Below are 25,485 nucleotides of genomic sequence, written 5' to 3' on the forward strand. Positions count from 1 at the left end.
TTAGAGTGTCTGGTTGTAACCTCCCGAAAGAATCTGTGTTGTTGATAAAAGGAAGACCTTGTGATTTTAATAACTGAAAGGGAAAAGAATAAAGTCTTTTAAAGAGCATTTAGGAGTCTATGCAGACATGTGACTGACTGGTGTCCACTTCATCTCAGCAGAGGGTGAATTTAGGAAGTACCTAGAAGCTGGAGCCAAAATCTCTTTAGTAAAGAGTTTGGGATCTACTCCAGCTTATGAAAGAAACAGAGAAGCATAAAAAAAAATTCACAGATTTTAGTGTGCCCAGCACATACTAAGATATTTGTTTAGAAAGCAGAGTCCTGGGGCCCAGCTCCAAAGATTTTGATTCCGTTGTTCTAGAGTGGGCCACTGAATCTACGTTTTAAACTCAAGAAACAATTGGGACAGAGATACCACCTTAAAGCGGGGCTATGATAATTCTAACTGGGGAAAAAGAAAAAACAACTCAAAGCAGATGCTAGTGATTGCTCACTTGGACAAAAATCTCTGGGTAAAACATCTTGACTTACACTAATTTAAAACTATAGCTTCCTGGTAAAATCTGTAGTACAACTTAGTTCATAATTGTGCCCCCCCTTCCCCTCCCCCACCAAGTAACTAAATGCTCTAACCTGCTGTACAGAATGGCTGCTACAAGCCAATTTTATGCGGGACGATGTCTGCCAAAATTGATTTCATTTTAGGGTAAACTCAAGTTATCAGATCAGTTAGGATTAGGTTTGGCTGCACGGAATGGAAAAATCACAGTGGCTTAAACAACATGGAAGCTTACATCTGTCTCTCACAAATGAGTTTCAGAGGTTGGCAGTGCTGAGCAGGTATCCTGCTCTACAACGTCAGGGACCCAGTTTCCTTCCATTGCTCTGATCTTCAGCAGGTGGCCTCTACTTCATGCCCAAGATGGTTGCTGCAGCTCCCACCATGGTTCTACACGACAGATAGCAGGAAAGAAGAAGGGCTAAGATGGATGTGCTCCCTCCCTTTAAGGATTTTCCATGTTTATACCGAGCACATCTGCTTACATTTCATTGATCAGAACTTGGTCTCACAGCCATATCTAGCTGAAAAGAGTTGGGGCTCTGGGAAATGTAATCTTCATTTTGCATGGCCACATGCCCAGCTAAATTTAGGGGTTGATTAAAAAAGGAAGAAAAATAATTGGGTATTGGGGGACATCTACCAGTCTCTGCCATAGCCATTTGTGGACATAGATTAGGTGACAAGGTCAATTGTCAGTTGAAGAAATTCCTAACCAGTAACACCAAAGCCGTGTCACCTCCCTCAGAAAAGAGCCTTTCTGGGTCTTCCCTGGTGGCGTAGTGGTGAAGAATCTGCCTGCCAATGCAGGGGACACGGGTTCGAGCCCTGGTCCAGGAAGATCCCACATGCCATGGAGCAACTAAGCCCGTGTGCCACAACTCCTGAGCCTGCGTGCTGCAACTAGTGAAGCCCAGGCACCTAGAGCCTGTGCTCTGCAACAAAGAGAAGCCACCGCAGTGAGAAGCCTGTGCACCGCAACAAAGAGCAGCCCCTGCTCGCCACAACTAGAGAAAGCCTGTGCGCATCAACGGAGACCCAACGCAGCCAAAAATAAAATAAATTAATTAAAAAAAAAAAAAAGAACAAGCTCCAGAAGTTAAAAAAAAAGAGCCTTTCTAATCTCAACACAGATGCTCACGCTTCCTGAAAGCGTGAGCAATTCGTAAGATACACACTGAAAAGAAGATGAGTCAGAATCTCTCTGCTTTTTTCCATTCTTCCTCTTTTGAAAGTTGTACACATGTAATATGTGCTCGTGACAAACCCAAGCAGCATGGAAGAGTAAAAAGCGCAAGTTCCCTCCTGCTGCAGCCCCTACCCCTAATCCTACCTCAAGGGTAGTCTTGGTTATCATTTTGGGGTATTTCTTTCTGAACAAGATTTGTATCTCCCCCTCAAAATCGTTACCTGATTGATCAGGACCCCATGCTTATCCTGACCTTGTATCTAGCTTTGTTTTGTATCATTGTAGAGTTTACCGCTATCCATTGCAGTAATGCAGTGGGGGGGTCAAACATGACAAATGTTAGAAGTTAAAGGGGATGGAGAAATCATAGTGTAATTCTCACAAGTTATTCCTTGGTTTATGTTGAAATGTAAATGGGGCTAGGCTTGCTATTTTTTTTCCCACTTGACTTATGGAATTTTATTTATTTTTTAAAAATGCTTGATTCATGTGAAAGTAAATATGTAACTTCTCTTGGGGTCTTCAGTAATATAAACCAGAATATTTTCTTTTTTTGCTCTAGTCAGTTTGAGTGTGATTTTGCTGACAGTTATCCGGACAGTGTCCTCGTAGGTAACATCTGAGAGAATATGAAACAAATAGAGGGAAAGTGAACCATCCTCCTTTTCTTTTCTTCTTTTAAATTTTTTATTAATTTATTTTTTGGCCACGCTGTGTGGCTTGCAGGACCTTAGCTCCCCGACCAGGGATTGAACCCAGGCCCCCAGCAGTGAAAGCCCAGAATCTTAACCCCTGGACCCACAGGGAATTCCCCATCCTCCTTTTCTATCACAGCCTGGAGGGGTTCCAGTGGCACAGAAGTTGGCAGAAGCCCTCAGCCAGGAATCATGGGGTCTGCCACGGTGGCCCCCTGCGGATACATCTGAAAGGGTCAGCGGAAGCAGTGATACCCCTCCCAAGGACAGTGGTGTCTGGGGGAGATTCCCCAGCAGAGAGGGCTCTAGCAGGAAGTGGGGAGGACAATGGCCAATGTGGTCTAGTATAGTAATTGTCCCAGGCTTAGTTGATGTGCCTCCACCCTTATTTTCTCTGCTCTACCTGCATCTCCCCTGCCCAATTCTCTAGCCTCCTCCTCACCCCAGGACCTTGGCTACATGCTCAACGGAGATCCTCCACCACTACCACTGTCCTAACAGCGCAAGCTGCCTCAGCCTCCCCCAGGAGACGGCTTGGCTTCGGCATGGCTTCCATCATGCTTGTTAGAGCAGTATCAGAGCCCCGATTCTTCCCAAATGCACCCCCAGTGCTGTGGCTCCTCTCACACTTCTGGGACCAGGAGAAGGTCACACTGGAAGGCAGGGGATCTAACTTTCTCAACAACTTCCCAGAAGGTCTGTGTAACTCAGCCCAGAAGTGCAGGGGAATTAATGCTCCATGCAGTGAACTTCAACAATGACAGAGGAGATGAAAGACCTGATTGATATATCCCTCTCCTTTCTTCCCCAGAGGCATGGTTCTGAGGCACGGTGTTTCCACCTGGCTTGTCTGAATGACAGTCTGCGTAACCGAGCAACCAGCTATCTTTTCTCATGCAGCTGAGGGCAGCTAATCAATGTGCCACCTTGTATTTGCTTTCACTCCTTCCCTGCTTTTGCCTCCTGCCCTGGGATTTGCAATAAAGCTGCAGCATGTGAGGTTTGCTTCTGGCTTTTTTTCTAGGTAACATGGGCTAGGAGAGTAACTGATGATATTTGTCATGAGCATATGTGAACTGTTCCCTGGAGGGAGGGTTATGAGATTTGGCAAATAAAAATACAGCACTGAATTCAGAAATACTGAATTCCAGGTAAACAGCAAAATATTTTTTTAGTGTGTGTCCCAAAGATTGCATAAGACTTAGTTATGCTAAAAGAATTATTTGCTGTTTATCTGAAATTCAAATTTAAATCTGCATCCTATATTTTATCTGGGAACCCTATCTGAATACGCTGAGAAATTCCAGGGGAAGAGGCTTTGCAGGGTTTGAGGTAAGGGAACAGTGTAGGCAAAACTCTACAAAGCTGTACAAAGAATGAAACAACATAGCAAGAATGTAAAATGTGAAGAAGGCGTGCAATGGGAGATACAGCTGTGTCACAATGAAGAAACTTAGGGTTTTACATTGTTAGAGGAGTGGTGTGGTCACTTAAAAAAAATAGATCATTCTGACGAAAACTCTGAATGATGAAATTCTGGAGAAAAATTGGTTGAGGGGCAAAATGGAATGAAGGCAAGAAAAGGCCAGTTAAGAGGCTGTTCAGTCATTGACACTGGAGAGAACAAGGGCTTGGACCCAACCCACGGTGGCTGGGATGGAAGGAAGTTGATGGTTTTGAGAACCTCTGGGGAGATTAAATTTAAAAGTCATGGTGAATAACTAGATGGCATGGGGAGTGGTAAGGAAGAGGAAGGAATCTGCCGTGCATTCCAGCAAAGCATTTCTGCTTAGATAACCAGCATCATCAATGCCAATGAGAAGAACAGATTTGGGGGAAGAAAACCATGAGTTCAGTTTCGTCCCCATTGAGTTTGAGAGGGTCTGCAGGCATTGCAGCAGAGAGATCCAAGGAATGGGTGGACATCTGGATTTGGGCTGGGATGGACAGGCCCACTGTACAACTCCAGAGGGCACCATTCACACTGTATACAGTGAGACTGGTGCCCCTGGGTACCGTGCTGCATCATACTGATCCTGTGGGTAAGGCTGGGAGTGGGTGTGGGGAGACAATTCTCCACGGGTATCTCCCTGCACATCTTGTGAACAGAGGTATTGACTGCCTTTGTTCTAGACAATATTTTTAAGGAAGTTTGTTTAGCAAACAGCCTTGAAAGATAGAGAGGGCATCTCCCTCCAAAGCGCAGGGCTGCCTCCTGTCCAGTTATCAAGGATAATGTGTCCCTTAGGCAGACTTACTGCCCATTAGAAAACATTTGGTTCCCTAAACTCAGGGTTCCTTTCCTGTATGCAACCCCTTGCATATGCAGGTGACCTGGCCCTCTTCACATTATCTGGTGGGAATTGAGGCTTGGAGAACCATCCAAATGCTGCTACTCTGCCCACTGCTATTGCTCTGAGGAATAAAATCCTTTGCCTCTGATTTAAGAATCTTGTGGATGCTCTGCCAGCATCCATGAAACTGTGGCAGGCTCACTTGCTGGTTTGCAGGGAGAGTAAAATGCCAGGTCCTTCACTGTTCTTGACAGTGGGGAGAGAGGAATGGTCAGGGCTGCACACATAAATTAGAAAGTCATCCACCTACACGTAAACATTCAGTGTGTGTCCTCTTATCTTTTTCTTCCTATTTTGTTCACTCTTCTCTATTTGTTTCTTCCTCTAAGTTCTAAGCCCCACTGGGGTGAATTTAGGAAGAAAGATGAGTCAGGCATTACAGGTCAGTTCACTCAGTCTTTCAAATTCCCTTCTTCCGCGTGTTTCTCTTGTTACAGAGGCTGGGAATCTAAATATTAATTTTGTAGTCTTCCTGGTATCTAGAGGTGGCAACTGACTCAGTGCTAGCCAATGAGATTTCAGCAAAAGTCTTCTGAAGGGGCTTGGAGGTGATAGTTCTGGGAAAGCGTTTGTTTTCCAAGTTTAAAGAGAGGAAAATTGACACAGGTGTAGTCATTTTTGTCCTTTGTTCTTCCCCTTCTTCTGGCCTAGAATGCAAATGTGATGCTTGGAGGTAGAGTAGCCATCGTGTGACCATGAAGTAAAAATCATAAAAATAAAAACCGACATTCTTTTTTGGCTGCGTTGGGTCTTCGTTGCGGTGCGCGGGCTTCTCACTGCGGTGGCTTCTCTTGTTGTGGAGCACGGGCTCTAGGCACACAGGCTCAGTAGTTGTGGCTCATGGGCTCTAGAGCGCAGGCTCAGTAGTTGTGGCTCACGGGCTTAGTTGCTCCGCGGCATGTGGGATCTTCCCGGACCAGGGCTTGAACCCGTGTCCCCTGCATTGGCAGGCGGAGTCCTAACCACTGTACCACCAGGCAAGTCCCATGACAGGGTTTTTAAAACAATCCTGAATGTTTGTTAGGCAAATGACATCTGGCCCATGCACTCAAGGTACCAGCTCTGCTTTCAGTCTGCACTTGGATCCTGCTCTAGCTCTCCTCTCCTTAGACCCTCCTGTAGTGGGTGCTGTGGTGTGTCGCCCACATACCCACCCCTCACCCCCTTTCAGGACTGAGACACTCATTTCCTCAATTGCTCAGAGTGCTGGCAACTCACAGCTGGTAGCTGAGTCCCTCCTGGAGATTGCCCTCAGCTGTGAGCACTGCTGGTCAAGGCAGGGGTATAAATGTCTAGCCCCTCTGCCCCGATCTGGGATAACTTCAGCTCCAAAGTTGGTGGAGCTGGGCCACCCCAGCTCCAAAGGACCTGTGGCATCAGTTGAGGCCTCTGATGTGACTGAATCACAGCTCATCTTCTCTTGCTACCCTATCCTGCTCCCTTCAGGGTTGACTCTAAGAGCACTCCCCAGTGAACTTCTTGTGCTAAGTCTCTATCTCAGAGTCTGATGTCCAGGGAACCTGACCTCTGGCAATTCGTGACAAGACTGGTCCAAGAAAGAAGACTGTTTATAAATTGGGTGCAATTATGGTGATGAGTAACAAGGTTGAAGTGGTGGCCACGGGGGCCTGACCTGAGAGAGCTGTTGAGACAGTGACTAGAATGTGATGTCCCTAGGGGTACGATGAACAGGCAGTCAGCAAGGGTTTTGCTCAATCTATACAACCAAAAGAAATCAAGAGTGGACAAGAGACTTCTATTTCCTGGTTCCGCATGTGATGAGCTTAGAAGTTGCTACTCTGTCTTGACAACAAGTGAAACAGACTGAAAAATTAACTCTTCTTGGATCTGTACAAGAGGGGAGAACAGGGAAGACAGCTGCCCCCAAGACTGGAGAGGCAGGCAGGTGAATACAGGGAGTCGCAGCTTCCCAGAGCAGAGACTCAGGAGCTGAAACAGCCTCTGGAGCCAGGGTCCGGGTAGGAAAACCTGAACCGTGAGTGATAAGTGCTGGAGACTCAGTGAGGACAACTCTGAGAGTTAAAAACTCCAAGGGGACCCAGTCATAGGGGCTCCCACAGTACTGTGAGATTACCCTCCAGGAACTCCACTGGCTTCCCACAGTAAATATCAGAGAAAAATCCCCTCTGGCTCCCTGCAGGGGGAGGGAAAAAGGAACCATTTTGAAATATGCCAGAGCATTCTCTTCTTAAAAAGGTCTGCCTTCAGGGGAAACTAGTTAACCAGAGCCTAACCTGCTGGGGTATTATCAGAGCCTAACTCTAGTCCACTCTAGCAATCCTGTCCCACCTAAGGGGGGAGGGAAAAACTAAGAAACTCTTGTAAAGTTCCTAGTCCAGAGACATAGGCTCATTAAAAGACTGAGAACTGATCATAGGACTATAGGATGCTTCCCCTCCCCCCATACCTCATAACCACATTACTAAAGGCTTATTTACAGCAGTTCCTTTTACCCAGTAATCACGTCCAGCTGACAAGAAAAATTACAAGGAATACTAAAAGGCAAAAAAACAAAAAACAAAAAACAAAGAAAACCCACCATAATCTGAAGAGACAGAACAAGCATCAGAACCAGACATGACAGGGATGTTGGAAGTATCAGACCGGAAATGTAAAACAAATATGATTAATAGGCTAAGGACTGTAATGGATAAAGCAGAGAGCATGCAAGAACAGATGGGCAATGTAAACAGAGAGATGGAAATCCTAAGAAAGAACCAAAAAGAAATGCTAGAGATAAAAAAAGAAAAGAATCTCTGAGCCAGAGGATATATCAATAAATCCTCAAAAACTGAAAAGCAAAGAGAACAAAGACTGGAAAAAATATAGAACAGAATATCCAAGGATTGTGGGACAAGTACAAAGGCATAATATATATACAGTGGGAAAAGAAAGAGAGAAAGGAACAGAAGAAATATCTGGAACAATAATGACTGAGAATTTCCCCCAAATTAATGTCAGACACCAAACCACAGATCCAGGAAGCTCAGAGCAGGATAAACTCCAAAAAAACCTATACCTAGGTATATCATTTTTAAACTACAGAAAATCAAAGATAAGGAAAAATCCTGAAAGAAGCCAGACAAAAAAGCAACTTACTATATAGGAGCAAAAATAAGAATTACAGCTGACTTCTCTTCAGAAACCAGGCAAGCAGGAAAAGAGTGGAGTGAAATAGTTAAAGTATTGAGAGAAAAAACCCCACCAACCTAGAATTCTGTAAATTCTGTGAAAATATCCTTCAAAAGTGAAGGAGAAATAAAGACTTTCTCAAACAAACAAAAATTGAGGGAATTTGTTGCCAGTAGAGCTGTCTTGCAAGAAATGTTAAAGAAGTTCTTTATAGAGAAGGAAAGTAATATAGGTCAGAATCTTGGATTTACATAAAGTAAGCAAGAACACTGAAGAAGGAATAAGTGAAGGTAAAATAGAAACTTATTTATCTTATTCTTAATTGATCTAACAGATAAGTTCAAAATAATAATAATAACAATGCATTTGATTATGCATACTAATATATATTATATATATGCTTATGTATACTTACATATAAGTGAAATGAATGACAGCAATGCTACAAGGGATGGGAGGGAGGAACGAGGATTATTTACATAGTCTTACCATTCAACCCATAATCACACTCCTTGGTATTTCCCCCAGAAGTTGAAAACTTTTATCCATACAAAAACCTGCACACAGATATTTGTAGCAGCTATATTGACAACTGCCAAAACTTAGAAGCAAACAAGATTTTCTTCAGTAGGTAAATGATAAATAAATTATGGCACATCCAGACAGTAGAATATTATTCAGGGCTAGGAAAGAAATGAGCTATCTATAGAATCAATGGACAACAAGCTCCTACCGTAAAGCACCTCAAGGAGACGGTGGGCCAGAGGCTGATGAGAGCACGGTGGCATCTGCAAACAGAAAAATAGAAAGGCGGAGAACAAGGTCAATACCTGTACAGCAGAAATTAACACAACATTGTAAATCAACTATACTTCAATTAAAAAAAAAAAGAAATGAGCTATCAAGCCACGAAAAGACATGGAGGAACCTTAAATGCATACTACTAAGTGAAAGAAGCCAATCCAAAAAGGCTACATACTGTATGATTCAAACTATATGACATTCTGGGAAAGGAAAAACTATTGAGACAGTAAAAAGATCAGTGGTTGCCAGGGGTTGGGGGGCAGGGGTGAGGGAGGGATGAATAGGTGGAGCCCAGGATTTTGAGGGCAGTGAAAGAACTCTGTAGGATACCGTAATGACGGTTACATGTGATTATATGTTTGTCCAAACCCAAAGAATGTGTGACACCAACAGACATAAGAAGACTCTGGTCTTTGGGTGATTATGATGTGCCAGTGTAGGTTCATCGACTGTAACAAAGGTCCCACTCTCGTGAGGGATGTTGATGATACGGGAGGCTATGCATGTGTGGCGGTGACAAGTATAGGGGAATCTCTGTACCTTCCACTCAGTTTTGCTCTGAACCTAAAGCTCCTTTAAAAAGATAAAGTTTTAATAACAATAAAAAAGGGTTTACCCCCATTACAGAGTTGACAGATAATTTTTTTTTTTTTTGGCTGCGTTGGGTCTTCGTTATTGCACACTGGCTTTTCTCTAGTTGCGGCGAGCGGGGGCTACCCTTCGTTGCAGTATGTGGGTTTCTCATTGTGGTGGCTTCTCTTGTTGCAGAGCACAGGCTCTAGGCATGTGGGCTTCAGTAGTTGTGGCACGAGGGCTCAGTAGTTGGGGCTCCCGGGCCCTAGAGCGCAGGCTCAGTAGTTGTGGCGCACGGGCTTAGTTGCTCCGCGGCATGTGGGATTTTCCCAGACCAGGGCTCAAACCCATGTCCCCTGCATTGGCAGGTGGATTCTTAACCACTGCGCCACCAGGGAAGCCCCCTATAATTTTTTTTAAGTGGAATACTAGGAGACCGAGAGCAGCCACCACAATAAAAAGTTAGAAATCTCTTTTTCAGTCTTCAGACCTGAGCCAGTTTTCAGATCTAGAAACCATTAACTGAGGAGAGGTTGAATCCCTAGGGGGAAGGCCTAATAACCATGGCAAGTTACAAGGTTAAATGGAAATGATCCCTGTAGTCTTTCCCCGGACAAAAATAAGAGCTACTTAGTTAGGTAACTATGGACTGAGAAAAGGGTAGTATTCAAATATTCTGAGGACACAGGGTCCAAGTTGATATTGATACCTGGAAACCTAAAGCATTATTGTGGCCTTCCGTTAGAGTAGGGGTGAGTGAGGACTGGGTAATCAGTGGTCCTGGCCTCAGTCCAGCTCACAGCTGGTCTCCTGAGGTCCACAGACTGTCCCACTGGTCATTTCCCCATCCTCAGTAATATAATTTGAAATGGACACTGAGGGTTGGCAGAAACCCCACATTGGCCTGTTCATGGAGAGGTGTCATAGTGGAGATGGCCCAAATCAAACCCCTGAAACTGTCCCCCCACCCCATCCAAATAGTAAATCAAAAACAATATCACATCCTGGAGGAAGACTGCAGTGATTCATGCCATCTTTAAAAACCTAAAGTATGTGGGTTGGCGGTCACTAACACATGTCTGTTTAATTTATCACTCTGGCTTGAGATAGACCTTGGAGGATAACAGTGGAGTGAGGCATCCTTTACCAAGTCATACCCTCAACTGTAGCTGCTGTGCCATATGAACTATCTTTGCTAGAGTGAATTAACAGTAATTTGTAGATGGTATGTGGCCATTGGATGTGCATTCCTTTCTAGCCCTATCAGAATGGAGAATCTGAAACAGTTCTCATTCATGTGGAATAGTCAACAGTATATACTCTTGCTGCTATAAAACTTTCCCTCCTTCTGTTATAATGTAGTACAGAGGGACCTAAACTTTCTGGCCATGCTGCATGGTCATCACATCGGTCTACCTTATTAATGACATAGTGTTATTCAGACTATGAGCAAGAAATAGCGAATACATTGGAAGAATTCTTAACACACATGAGCCCTACTTTCTGACACTACCCTGGTGAGTGTGAGGTGCGGAGTTGTTATGGCCTGGTAAGGGTGGGAAGGCTCCCCACTTGCTTTTGCTGGCATGGGTAGAGCCTTAGTTTTTCTGTGGTATTTGGCTGAGGTAGAGTGATTGTTATCTAAACGTTTTCTGTCTTGCGAGAATGTTCCTTTCATGGTCTTTAACTAAAGAGAACAGATATTTGTTGGGGCTTTTTTGGGTCAATGCCCATTTGTGTTTCCAGGTTACCAGTTTCTTGAGCTCCAAGTCTGAGATATATGAGACAGAAAAGAAAACTTGGGAAAATAATAATTAAAAAAAGAAAACTCAGGGAACCCACCACTGTGTTGTTCCTCAGGTCCCATGGTCTCCAACTAGTCAGACACCTTTACTCCACCTATCAGAGTCTTCTTATGTCTGAGTTTTTAGTTGTACATAGTGGCAGGAATAGGGAAAATTAATATTCCATCTTCTGGAAAGTGGAAGTCCACATTTCATCCACAGAAATGAGATCTCCTATAACATAGCATTGGACCATGAGGGTCACTTCACAGCACAGGAGATGCAGAAGTGAGCCCATGACCATAGGATCCACTGATCCTTCACATACAAGAACACTCAGAAAATGCCATCCTGATAGAACAAAGGAATGCCCTCCTGAAGGCACAGCTGAGGTGCTATGCTGGAGTTGATACCATGTGAAGATGGGGTGCTATCCTCCTGGATGGAGTATATACTCCCAATCACCAATCATTACCCACTGCAGTGTCCCCAGCAGGTAGACTACTTGGGTCTGGAGATCATGGAGTAAGAATAAGAGAGGTCTCACTTACCATTATCCCAAGTGGTGCACTTTGGAAACTTGTGCTTCCGGCTCCACAGTTCTGGACTCTGCAGATTTAGAGGTTCTGGTTCTCCCAGCGGGTGAATGTTTCCACCCATCTTCTTGAATTTTTTCATGCTGAGAAACCAGCAGGAAAAGACCCTGATCTTTAGGAGAAGATGAGTCAGCTGTTATGCAATGATGGCAGAAAAATCATGGATGGCATGCAGGTGATCCTCTTGGACGTCACTTGGTTCTCCCTTGCCCAATTTTGCTGATAAATGGGCAAATGCAGCAGGCATGGCCTAAGAAGGACATTATAATCAGGGACTCAGACCCCTCAGGGATAAGGGTCTAGGTTACTCCACCATGTAAGCCACCTGGACCAGCAAAGATGCTCACGAAGGGTCAGAGGAATCTAGAACAGACAGTACAAGAAGGAAATTATAAGTAGCAGTTGAGACCAGTTGTGGCAGTGAGTTCTATCATTTGTTCCCACTAATCATCCTCCTCTAAGTTTTCCCCAGGGAAAAAGGCTCACTAGAAAACTCCTCAGAGAGGGACTTCCTGGTGGCACAGTGGTTAAGAATCCACCTGCCAATGCAGGGGACACGGGTTTGAGCCCTGGTCCGGGAAGATTCCACATGCTGCGGAGCAACTAAGCCCGTGCACCACAACTACTGAGCCTGAGCTCTAGAGCCCGCGAGCCACAACTACTGAGCCTGCGAGCCACAACTTCTGAGCCCACAAGCCACAACTACTGAGCCCTTGTGCCACAACTACTGAAGCCCACGCGCCTAGAGCCACTGCTCCGCAACAAGAGAAGCCACCGCAATGAGAAGCCCACACACCGCAACAAAGATTAGCCCCTGCTTGCAGCAACTAGAGAAAAGCCCGCGCGCAGCAACAAAGACCCAATGCAGCCAAAAATAAATAAATAAAATAAATAAATTTATTTAAAAAAAATCCTCAAAGAACTGCTTCCAAAGTTTATACAAAGTAGGTAGATTCAAGTGGCAAAGGGGTGGACTATGGTGGATGCATTGTGTGCTGCCCAGATCCCTCCTCCCCCATCCTGGATGAAGCCCTCATTTCCCCAGCTGCTGAGAGGGTTGACAGCTGACAGCCTGCGTCTGAGTACTGTTTCCAAGATTGCCTTCAGCAGAGAACTGCATCATCCACCGTCCTGTTCCCACGTCTAATGACAAGTTGATATGGGGGACTGTAAAGGCCTGGACAGTCAGGACAATCTGGGAGGCCATCCCAGGTCCGGAGCTCTCCATGGGATCGCCTGAGTGTTTTGTTGGGACTGTATCACACCCAACTTCTCCTTCTGCCCAACCCTGCTTTCTTTACTCCTCATACGTGTTGATTCCCGCCTCGCTCCCAATAACCTTATTGCACGCAAATGTTTGTTTCGGAATCTGCTTCCTGGGAAACCGGACCTGAGACACCTCCACAACACACACGAACAGAGGCTGCCCTGTCTGTGAACTGGCTTGCCCACAGGCTGTTCTCTGGACCTGGGTAGTACCGCCAGTCACAAGATGGCTCAGAGGTTTCACTGAAACACTGCCGAGGAAGGAGTCACTGAAGTTCTTGTGAGGAAGGACCTAGGAGGAAGGAAGTACACAAGAAAAGGGAGATGGATATAAATTCAAAGTTTCCAACAAGTTTGGGGCCCGAATCAGCTGCCTGAGAGAGACGGGTTGCAAGGAATAAAAAGAGGCAAGCCAACTTCATCAACTCCCAAAGTCAAGGCATGGGAGGGTCTAAAGCAAGTGGTGCAAGGGCCGTTAAACGGGCTATTGGTTCCTGTGTAGAGAATATCCTAGTGGCTTGGTGCCACTGCTGCCTCTCAGGCCGTGCAGGGGGGGACTGTGGGGCAGCCAGCCTTGAAGCCTTGAGCCACCACTCCTGTCCCTCGCCTTCCCTGTTCCATGAACTGACAATTAGGGTTTTGTGTCCAGCCCCAGAGTGACAGCTTAACCTCATACCCTCCACCTTGTTCCTCTTTTTATGACAGACTCAAGCCTTGATGACTTTCTCCTCCTCCACCCCTCAAACTTAGATGGAAGCTAAGTTGAGAAGATTCTTAGCTACAGAACTGGCATGATCTGACTGGGAGGCTGTCGAGCCTATTTTGAACCTTCAGAATACTGAAAAACATATTTTTGCTCTGGTTGTGCCCAGATATAGAAGAATTAATACTATTTCCAAGGGTTTACAGATCAAGCAGGAACCCAAGGACTCAGGGGAAGAAAATTACTGGTGAGACATTCTTATCTATTCCAGTATGACCTTATTAACTAATTGCATCTGCAATGACCCTATTTCCAAATCAAGTCACATTGTGAAGTACTGGGGGTTAGAACTCCAAGATATGAATTTTTTTTTTGCAGGGGGAGGGACACAATATTCAGTGAGGATTGTCCTTTTCCTGAACCCCTGGTAAAAAGAATAGAAGTATGCTTGGGATGAAATGAGGGGTCAGGATGGCAGGAAATCTAAAGCTGTTTCAGACACATCTGGATGATAGCTTATTGGGAGTAAGTAAAAAAGAAGAGCTCAAATGTGTTATTAAATACAAATTAAGCAGCAGACTTGTTGGATGATCACAAAACCTGATAAAAAGTCATATCTTCAGAACACATTATCCTCTAAGTAAGTAATGGCAGCTAGCACCATACCTGAGCTTATGGAAGCAAAATATTTGTTTGATCAAGTCCAGAGGGCTATAACCTACATAGTAAGGGAATGCACTCATTAGAATTTTTGTCTATGCTCTGCCTTTGGTATACACTTATGTCACAGAAATGTCTCCACACCACATCGGCCTGGAGAGTAAATATAGTATAATAACAACTAATGTTTATCAAGTGCTGATCTTGCACCAGGCACTTTTCTAAGAAATTTATCTGTGTATTTCATTCTCACAACAACTCTATTATTGCCATTTTATAGATGAAGAAATTGAAGGTACAGAGAGGTTACACAGCTAGGAAGTGGCAGCATGAACAACAAAAGAAAAAATAGATAAATTGGACTTCCTCAAAATTAAAAACTTTTGTATATCAAAGGACCTTATCAAGAAGGTGAAAAGACAATATATAGAATGGGAGAAAATATTTGCAAATCATGTATCTGATAAGGGTCTAGTATCCAGAATATATAAAGAACTCTTACATCCCAACACCAAAAAGAAAAACAACATAATTTTTTAAATGGGCAAAGGACTTGGACAGATATTTCTTCAAAGAAGATATCCAAAAATCACACGAAAAATTGCTCAACATAATTAGTCATCAGGAAAATGCAAATTAAAACTTCAGTGAGATAGCGCTTCACATGCACTAGGATGGCAATAATCCAAAATATGGAAAACAACAAGTGTTGGTAAGGATGTGGAGAAGTTGCAACTCACCTACATTGTTGGGAATGTAAAATGGTGAAGCCACTGTGCAAAACTGTTTGGTGATACCTCAAAAAGTTAAACATGGAATCTCCGTATGACCCAGTAATTCCACTCCTAGGTAAACACCCAAAGGATTGAAAACAGATACTCAAATCCTTGTGCAAGAATCTTCATAGCAGCACTATTCACAATAGCTTAAAGATGGAAACAACCCAAATGTTCATTAACAGATGAATGGATAAATAAATTATAATTATATCTATATGTATATATATACACAATGGAATATTATTCAGTCATAAAAAGGAATGAAGTACTGATGCATGCTACCATATGGATGAAACCTGAAAACATTTATGCTAAGTGAAATAAGCCAGTCACAAAAGGTTATAGCTCATTCCATTTATATGAGCTATCCAGAATCCCTATAGAAACAGAAGGCAGATTGATGGTTGCAGGGATAAGGGGGAATGGGAAGTAAAAGCTTAATGAGTACAGGATTCTATTTTGGAGCAATTAAAAGGTCTAAGAACTGGATAGATGTAGTGGTTGACAACATTGTGAATTTACTAAATGCCATTGAATTGTTCAGTTTAAATGGTTAATTTTACGTCATGGATTTCACCTCAGTTAAGAAAAACACTTTATAGGCAATGGTAATTAACAAAAGGGTTTAAAAGCAAATGCCCCAATTTCTTGTATTTACAAAGATCACTGCTCCTTTGTAGGAAGTAGGCTGTTGGTAGTGGAGGCTGACAAGGGTAGAGGAGATATTGAGGTAGCTGCTACATCCAGACGATGGCTGGCACCACCCTAACTTTGGTGAGAAGAGTGGGATGGAGAGAAAACTTGGAAGGATGAATCAACATGATAAAGTGACAGATGAAAGAGGAGTCAAAGATGACTCAGGTTTTCAGGATGACACACTACCAGTGCACCATTTTATTGAGTTGCAAACTAGGAGAGAAGACTAAGATTTGGTGGTAAGTTTAGTTTTAGACTTGAGAGGTCTGTGAGACATCCAAGTGCAGTTTCTCATTAGGAAGCTGGAAATACAGATTTGAGAGTTGTTGTCCTTTTGTTGGCTGATGAAGCCATAGGAGACGATGAGATTGTGGAGGGAAAGCGTCTAGAAGAGAAGGAAAGAAAGCTTACAACAGAGCCCGAAGGAACTTCAAATATAAAGTTAAATAGAAAAGGAGGAGCAGGCAGAGGTGACTAAGATGTGCCAAAAATAGTGGAAAGCCAAGGAGAACAAAATCGGGGGGTCAAAGGGAGAGACTGTTTTGAGAAGAATGAAGTGGTCAGGTGTATTGAATACTTCTGAGAAGTGACGTGTCCATTGGATTTAGTAGCATGGGAATAGTTGTCAACCTTTCCACTGAAGGGTGGGGATGAAATCAGAGTCACTAATTTGGAGAGTGGGAATTTGATTTCTTCACCCTCTTGACTTCCACTTCATTGCAGGGTTGTCCTAGATTCTGTTCTCCTGACTTACGTGGTACCCAGTGCCACCAGTGCTGCCCAATGCAGCCCCTATGCAACACCGCTGCTGAAGATTTTGCCAGTGACAACAAAATATATACTTCCTTTCCGCCACCTCAGCTACTGATGTCGCTTCTTGCTTCCCCTTATGCTCAAGTTTTCATGTCTGGAGAAAGCAGATTTGGGTACAGTAGGATTGAATTGCTAGGAAGATTTTCCACTATTCATTCCTCATTTCTTCCCTGGATGACTTAATGTCCCTCCCTCTTCTTAAAAGATAACAGACACTCTTCCCAGATTGGACATGGAAGCTATGGACAATTTTGTCTGTAGTCCAAGGGTTTGGTTGACCAGGGAACACATTCAACTTTATTTTCCACTCCCTGGTGGTAGGGCAAAGGCCACCACTCATACAAAGTCCCCATCAGTGGAGAGATGATTTACAATCAGCTCTCTAGGGGGAAAAAAATATCCCTGATTTATAGCATATGCCAATTTCCATGGTGTAAATACTTCCAACATGGGCAATTTCAAGCTGCTGCAAGGTCATTGAACTCAGAGATAAGAGATGTGCAGAATCAGCTCTTACAGGTTGGTATAAAACTGACTCAAACACCAATGCAACCCTTCCTAACTTTAAACTTCTTCCTGGAAACTGGTCATCTTCTTTCTCCTAATTTATTCCTTCCAGAATTTATCAACAGATTTTGTTTAAGAAGTGTGCTTGGCACATAGGAGCTGCTTAATAAGTATTTATGGAATGAATGAAAGAATAAATGGAATCATTGTTGGTTGCTTCACTGACCTCATGTCTACAGTGAACGAAAAGTAGTTGGTTTGAAAGGCACCCTGAATTAGGAAGGGCACTGCACTTGAAGTCAGAAAATCTAGGTTCAAGACCTGGCTCTGTCCTGTAATATCTGTCTCCCTTAGGGCAAGTCCCTTAATGGCTCTGGGCTTCATTTGGATCATCTGTAAAATGAGGCTAAGAAGAACCTGCTGCATAGAGCTGTTGTAAGGATCAAATACAATAATATATAGTAAAAATTCTATGGTGCTATTTTATTGGCATCACTGCACAGCAGAATCTGAAATTTATAAAAGTTATGAATCAGTTCGTAAGGACACTCATCAGAAAGTAAAGTTTAATAAATGGAACTATAAATACAGGGTAGTGAGCACAGGCATTGGGTCAGACAGATGTGGGTTTGAAAACAGATTCTACCACTTATTTGCTCTGTGACCTGAGGAAATCACATCAGTAAAATGGAGATAATACCTATTCCACAGGGTTTTGGCAAGAATTATAATTAGACAGTATATCAGTCAAAATAGACTAAGTTATGCTGTGAATTCAAACAATAAAAGGTCATTGTTATGTCCCAATCATAATACATGTTCACTGTGTTCACTGCAGATGACCTTGGGGTCGTGGGGATATGCTCTACAATGCTTCAGGGTCCAGGTGGACAGAGCAGCCACAATCTGGAACATTATCAACTGCCTAGGTAGAGGGAAAGAGGGTCTTGCACCAGTATGGAAATGATACACATCATTTCCACATGTACCTCCTTGATCAGAACTAGTCACATACCCCCACTAACCCCAAGTCGGTCAGGAACTACAGTCCTCCCTGAGATACTGCAGACAGCCTGAAATATTGAGTGGACAGCAAAATGTATACCACAGATAGAATACATGATAACCCTCGGCCCACTTAAATGTTCCTCCCCACCCTCCCCCTTTCTAGGTATGAAGGAATAAAATGATTTCAACCAAAAAGCTTGAAATTTATTCGATCAGCATACATTGTGTAACTACTTCAGAGTTTCCCTTTGCAGTTTTATGAATGTGAAGGAGGGAGAAAAAAAAAAAAAACCCTTCTAGTTTAAAAATAGGCCCCAGAGTTTCTTTAGAAAAAGAAGTGTATTTTATTTAACACAATGCTTAGAAAGCCATTTTATTGGGGGAAAATAGTCTCACAGCAGGGTGGCTGGGCTAGGAAAAGACCTCAAGCTAAATTACTGTCCGTATTTAAAAAAAAAAAGAATTTAAAGTTTCTTGAAGCAGCCTGGGAAACTTTCTAGAAAAGAGATTCGAATATTCAATTTAAAATAATCTGCTGTGGTACATAGCAAAGTAAATCCACCCCCAAATCTTCAACAAAAACCTGCTACGCCTTGGGTAGTGTTTGTTATGAGGTGGAGGATTAAGAGAAAGTGTTTGTTGGGTTAATTTAGGACAAAAAGAAGAGAAAGCTTCAAGCTACATCAATAATTTATCAGACAACTATTACAAGAAACACAGCCCCCTGAGGATTCTCAATTATTCTGTGAGGAAATGCTGAGTTTCCCAGTCCAGTAAATAGATATTTTAATTTAAATATTAAAGGGGAAAGTAGTCCCACTAAGATGAAGGAGATGGGGCTCTCCAGGCTGCTGCTATCAGATTAAAAAAAAAAAAAAAAAAAATAGTATAGGGACTTCCCTGGTGGCTCAGTGGTTGAGAATCCGCCTGCCAATGCAGGGGACACGGATTCAAGCCCTGGTCCGGGAAGATCCCACATGCCGCGGAGCAACTAAGCGCGTGCGCCACAGCTACTGAGCCTGTGCTCTAGAGCCCGCGAGCCACAACTACTGAGCCCACGTGCCACAACTACTGAAGCCCGCGCTCCTAGAGCCCGTACTCCGCAACAAGAGAAGCCACCGCAGTGAGAAGCCCACGCACCACAATGAAGAGTAGCCCCCGCTCGCCCCCACTAGAGAAAGCCCACGTACAGCAATGAAGACTCGCAGCCAAAAATAAATAAATAAATTAATTTAAAAAAATTTGCCTTATAAATTCCATTATGGATATGAGAAAAATCGTAGACCGGAACACACTATACAAAACAATTCCCATGCTCCTTAAGTAATTATAAATCAGAGCATATTCTTTCTTTCCTCACACCCTCCGTGGCTACTCATTGCACTTAATGTACACACTGCTTCGCGTGGCCTGCTGGTGCCACCTGAGCGGTTCCCTGCTTGCCTCTCAAACCACAGCTCCTGCCCTCATTCATCCTGCTCCAGTCACACGTCTCCTTGCCGTTCCCCAAACATCTCAAGTCTTTTCCACCTCAGGGGCTTTACACTTGCTCCCCTTTCCTCCAAGAGCTTACTTCTGTGAGCTCTTCATGAGCCAGCTTCTTCTCAGCCTTCACAACTAGTAAAGATAACTTCACAGAGACTCTTCCTGACCACCCCATCCAACATAACCATTTCCAGCCACTTCTAGCACCATCACTCTGCTTTATTGTCTTCCTAGCACTTGCAACAATAAATAATTACATTAGTCCATTCTCTTTGCTGGAATGGAAACTCCAAGAGAGGAGGACCATCTTGGTCCATTGGCTGTTATAACAAAATACCAGTTTTTAAGACTGGGTGGCTTAAAAACAATAGACATTTATTGCTCACAGTTCTGGAGGCTGGAAGTCCAAGATCAGGGTACCAGCATGGTCAGGTAAGAGCCCTCTTCTGGGTCAGACTTCGTGTCCTCACATGGTAGAAGGGGCAAAGGAGCTCTGTGAGATCTCTTTTACAAGAGCACTAATCCAATCCACAAAGGCGCCACCCTCATGATCTAATCACCTCCCAAAGAACCATCACCCCCAACCCCCTGCCACCTTCTAACACAGGGTGTTAGGATTCCAACATATAAATTTGGGGAGGATGTAACCATTCAGACCATAGCCAGGACCTTGTCTGTCTGGTTCAGCCCTGAATCCCCAGGGCACAGAACAGTGCCTGGTCCACAGCAAGCACTAAAGCACTGACTGTTAAATGAATCAGTAAATGGATGATTAAATCATGGGAAATACTTTAAATATTTTCGGCTGAGTTTACTTCTATCGTGTATTTAACTTGGAGGACAATTAAAGGTCACACTACTCTACATTCCCATGCCTCTATGGAAAGAATTTATTCCTTCCATCTTTGTGCCTTCCCACCCCCAATAGGAAGCCCAAGAATTCTGGGCCACTCTTCAAGCTATGGAGCCAATTCTTTTCTTACTGTCTTATGCAAAAACAAATAATTTAACAAGTGAGAAACCAAAGCCCTCTACAGACAGACTGCATTCAGAGCCTTTATATTGAACTGTTGAGGACACATTGCAAACAGGCAGCCTGGTACTGGAGTGCAGTTTCTCAGGGTACAGATTTGAGAGGATGCCCTCTCCCATGGTGTTGCCCTAAGCTGTGATTACTCTGTGCACCTGTGAAACTGAGCTCCCAAAGTAACAGTTCCTTAGTTACAGAACCCTCTCAGTGTAATCAACACGGCAAATATTTATTAAGCGCCATGTGCCCAGCACTATTCTAAGCACTTTCATGTGTACTACAGGCCCTCAATCTCATATCCTCATTTTGAAAATCCAAAACCTCTGAAAACAGGAAGATTTTGTAAGTCACTTGGCAGCAAACCTTACCTCTGGGAGGTTCTTCATGGTTTTTATCCACCTTCTTTACTGCAAGTGTCCCTGTGTGTCACATAGAATTCCAAATGTTGTGGAAGGAAGACTTTGTGGTTCCAAAACCTTCCTGAGTGATAGGAGCATCTTTTGTTATAATATTTGATTTAGTCCCTGACTTTTCTACTTTGACCTCCAGGAGGGGAGAGAGACTGGAGACTGAGCTAATCACCTATGGCCAATGGTTTAATCAATCATGCTTATGGAATGAAATCTCCATAAGAATCCTAAACAACAAGGTTCATTCAGAGTTCCCAAACTCCACAGGGACAGAAGCTCCTATGCTCCAGCCCTAGTCCTTGCCTTATGTACCTCTTCACCTGGCTGTTCATCTCTATCTTTTATTATATTACTTATAATAAACTAGTAAACATAAGTAAGTGTTCTCCTGAGGCCTGTGAGCTGCTGTAACAAATTGTCAAACTTGAGGAGGGGGTCATGGAAACCCCCAATTTGTAGCCAGGTTGGAAAGAAGTGTGGGTAACCTGGGGACCTACTACTTGTGATTGGCATCTAAAGTTCTAAAGGGGGGGTGTAGTCTTATGGGACTGAGTGCCTAACCTGTATGGTCTGAACAAGCTCTGGGTAGTTGGTGTCAGAATTGAACTGTAGGACACCCATTCGGTGCCAGAGAGTTGAGGTGGTTGATGTGGGAAACCTATACAGACACATTTGATGTCAGAAGTGTTGTGAATAGAAGAAAGGTTTTTTTTTAGCCATTGACAATAATGTAAGGACTTTTTTTTTTTTTGAGGATTATTTAGAATAAATAAAAAGCTGGAATGACTTTTTATTGAAAATAAAAAGAGAAGTGCTTACAGCAAAGGAAACCATAAACAAAAGAAAAAGACAACCCTCAGAAAGGGTGAAAATATTTGCAAATGAAGCAACTGACAAGAGATTAATATCCAAAATATACAAACAGCTCATGCAGCTCAATATCAAAAAAACAAACAACCCAATCAAAAAATGAGTCGAAGAGCTAAAGAGACATTTCTTTGAAGAAGACATACAGATGGCCAAAAAGCATGTGAAAAGATGCTCAACATCACTAATAATTAGAGAAATGCAAATCAAAACTACAATGAGGTATCACCTCACACCGGTCAGAATGGCCAACATCAAAAAATCTACAAACAATAAATGCTGGAGAGGCTGTGGAGAAAAGGGAACCCTCCTACACCATTGGTGGGAATGTAAATTGGTACAGCCACTATGGAGAACAGTATGGAGTTTCCTTAAAAAAACTAAAAATAGAATTACCATATAACCCAGCAATCCCACTCCTGGGCATATACCTGGAGAAAACCATAATTTGAAAAGATACATGCACCCCAATGTTCATTGCAGCACTATTTACAATAGCCAGGACATGGAAGCAACCTAAACGTCCATCAACAGAAGAATGGATAAAGAATATGTGGTACATATACACAATGGAATATTACTCAGCCATTAAAAAGAACAAAATAATGCCATTTGCAGCGACATAGATGGACCTAGAGATTGTCATACTGAGTGAAGTAAGTCAGACACAGAAAGACAAATATCATGTGATATCGATTATATGTGGAATCTAAAAAAAAAGGGTACAAATGAACTTACTTATAAAACAGAAGTAGAGTCACAGATATAGAAAACAAACTTATGGTTACCAGGGGATAAGGTGGGGGAGGGATAAATTGGGAGTTTGGGATTGACATATACACACTACTATATATAAAATCGATAACTAAAAAGAACCTGCTCTATAGCAGAGGGAACTCTACTCAGTATTCTGTAATGGCCTATATGGGAAAAGAATCTAAATAAAAGAGTGGATATATGTATATATATATATATATATATATATATATATATATATATACTGATTCACTTTGCTGTACACCTGAAACTAACACAACATTGTAAATCAAGTATACTTCAATAAAAATTTAAAAAAAAAAGAGAGAGAGAGAGAAGTGCTTAAGGAGGCTAAAGGCTCTGGCCAAGTCCTCAAGGTCTGACAGGGAGGCCAAGGCAGCCTTTTCCCACTGCAGGGCTCCCCTGGCTACGCATCTATGGGGAAGGGCTCCCACTAACAAACCTGCTTTAACTCTCAACAGATCCTCTCAGGACTTCATGGGTAAACATGGGTAAATATTTTTAAAAGCTGTAATGTCACAAAAAATTTAAGTGGATCCCTTCTCAAAAGGGAAAAAAAACCCTCAGGAAGAGTTCCATAAATCTTTATTTTACTGCGCCCTCTTCACAGAACCCAGTTCTGTTCTACTTCAACAAAAACAAAAAATAACGCAGGAGGCTACAAATAAGAAAAGAGTTTATTTGGAGTCTCAAGAATTGTAATTTGGGAGGCATAGATTCAGGTAACTCTGAAAGAGTGTTCTGAGGAAGAGAAAGCATCAGGGACTTACAAAGAAGAAAAGCCACCAGGCCGTGAAGAGTTGCCTGGAGAGAACTGTGATTGACTCTGACTGTAGTCAGAAAATATTTGTCCTTAAGGAATCACAAGTTGTTTTAGTGTAGGGGTTCCCATAAGCAGATAGACTATCACAAGTTATTTTAGGGTAAGGGTCCAATAAGTATCTTGAGTTTCTGGCAGGTGTTCTGGATGACATCGTCAGGTCAAAAGGTCAGATTCCATCCAGGCTGAGACATGCATAAGTCACACTTTCTTGCTCCATTTTAGAGAGCTCTCTTAGCATCACCGACTCCATTTTGATTTTCCTTTCATACTACAGACAATCTAGTCCTCTCACATTCATCACACCTAAGCTTATTATGACCCTACATTCCACTTGGATTTCAGGAAATGTAATTTTGTTTGACAGGCGGCAGATACATGGCATGTGGAGGTAAATTAACCCCCTTTCATGGTGCTGGCTCCAATGCCCCGGAGGGGCTGTGGGTTATGGAAATAACTGCTAGGAAAGCAAAGGGATGCTCAGGGACAAAGAACACATGCAGAGCTGGCTCCCAGCCTCAGCCCAAGAGAAACACGCCTGACTTCTTAAAACATAATAGACAGAACTGCAGGGAACTCATTTCAATGCTTCATGTGCCAGATCTTTCTTAATAAGATGCTGACATTTCTTGAAGAAATCAACTTCAATTATGATTTTAAAAATATTAACCAATGGCATCCTCAAAGAAACTCATCAATATTGGAGGTATATACTATTTTGTTTTTATAAATTTATTTATTTATTTATTTATTTTTGGCTGCGTTGGGTCTTCATTGCTGCGCGCAGGCTTTCTCTAGTTGTGGCGAGTGGGGGCTACTCTTCTTTGTGGTGTGTGAGCTTCTCCTTGCGGTGGCTTCTCTTGTTGTGGAGCACGGGCTCTAGGCGTGTGGGCTCCAGTAGTTGTGGCACACAGGCTCAGTAGTTGTGGCTCGCAGGCTCTAGAGCGCAGGCTCAGTAGTTGTGGCGCACGGGCTTAGTTGCTCTGCGGCATGTGGGATCTTCCCGGACCAGGGCTCGAACCCATGTCCCCTGCACTGGCTGGCGGATTCTTAACCACTGCGCCACCAGGGAAGTCCCCATAAGGCAAATTTTTAAAGGTCTTTTAATTAATTCTAGTTACTGTATCTGGTATTCTAGCAGTCACCCAGGTTACTAACACTGCCTTCAGTCACAATTTAACCTCCAAAACTAAATCATCTCCCATGTTATGAAAGCCTGTGATTATTGGAAATAAGGCACATGATCTAGTAAATGTGGCTTTTCTACTCTGCAAAATATCCTTACGTTAAACATATAAATATTCATCAAACACTGGTTTAAGTAATGGTGTGTATGGAGCGAGATCTAAATGACATAAGGCTCTATATGCAAGCCACGTAATATCTTGACAATTCACCTCTATCTGTCACAACTTAGCTTTCATGTCCCTTCTTGCTTTTAGGAAAAACTATTAACAAAAAGCTAGGCCAGGGACTTCCCTGGTGGTCCAGTGGGTAAGACTCTGCGCTCCCAATGCAGGGGGCCCGGGTTCGATCCTGGTGGAGAAACTAGATCTGGCATGCAAGCTGAAACTAAGAAGTCCACATGCTGCAATTAAAAAAAAAAAGGTTCCCACATGCCGGAACAAAGATCTGGCGTGCCGCAGCTAAGACCTGGCACAGCCAAAATAAACAAATAAATAAATAGATATTTAAAAAAAAAAGCCATCCCTATCACCCCACACCTCGCCATGTCACTCCTGCACTTTTTTTTGGGCGCACAGCATGTGGGATCCTAGGTATGTGGGATCTAGTTCCCCAACCAGGGATCGAACCTGTGCCTTCTGCAGTAGAAGCACCGAGTCTTAACCACTGGACCGCCAGGGAAGTCCCAACTCCTGCACTTTTTTGATAAGTGAAGATTTTGACTCCGAGCCTAAGCCTCTCAGAGGTTGTGGAGAAGAAACAAGAGGAAC

General features: G+C 43.1%; 1 long non-coding RNA gene across 1 annotated transcript in view; it reads right to left on the bottom strand.

Annotated features, from left to right (window-relative positions):
• The window catches only part of LOC133088003 (uncharacterized), a 37,390-nt gene extending 25,648 nt beyond the window's left edge, over positions 1-11,742 (bottom strand). Inside the window, exons 1-2 of the long non-coding RNA XR_009700473.1 lie at positions 11,665-11,742; positions 8,686-8,740 (exon numbers count right to left, since the gene is read on the bottom strand). This is a non-coding gene — a long non-coding RNA (uncharacterized LOC133088003). The remainder of the gene's footprint in view (positions 1-8,685; positions 8,741-11,664) is intronic.
• Between the last annotated feature and the right edge of the window lie 13,743 nt (positions 11,743-25,485).

This window comes from Eubalaena glacialis, chromosome 3 (genome assembly GCF_028564815.1).
Source record: "Eubalaena glacialis isolate mEubGla1 chromosome 3, mEubGla1.1.hap2.+ XY, whole genome shotgun sequence".
NCBI lineage: Eukaryota > Metazoa > Chordata > Mammalia > Artiodactyla > Balaenidae > Eubalaena > Eubalaena glacialis.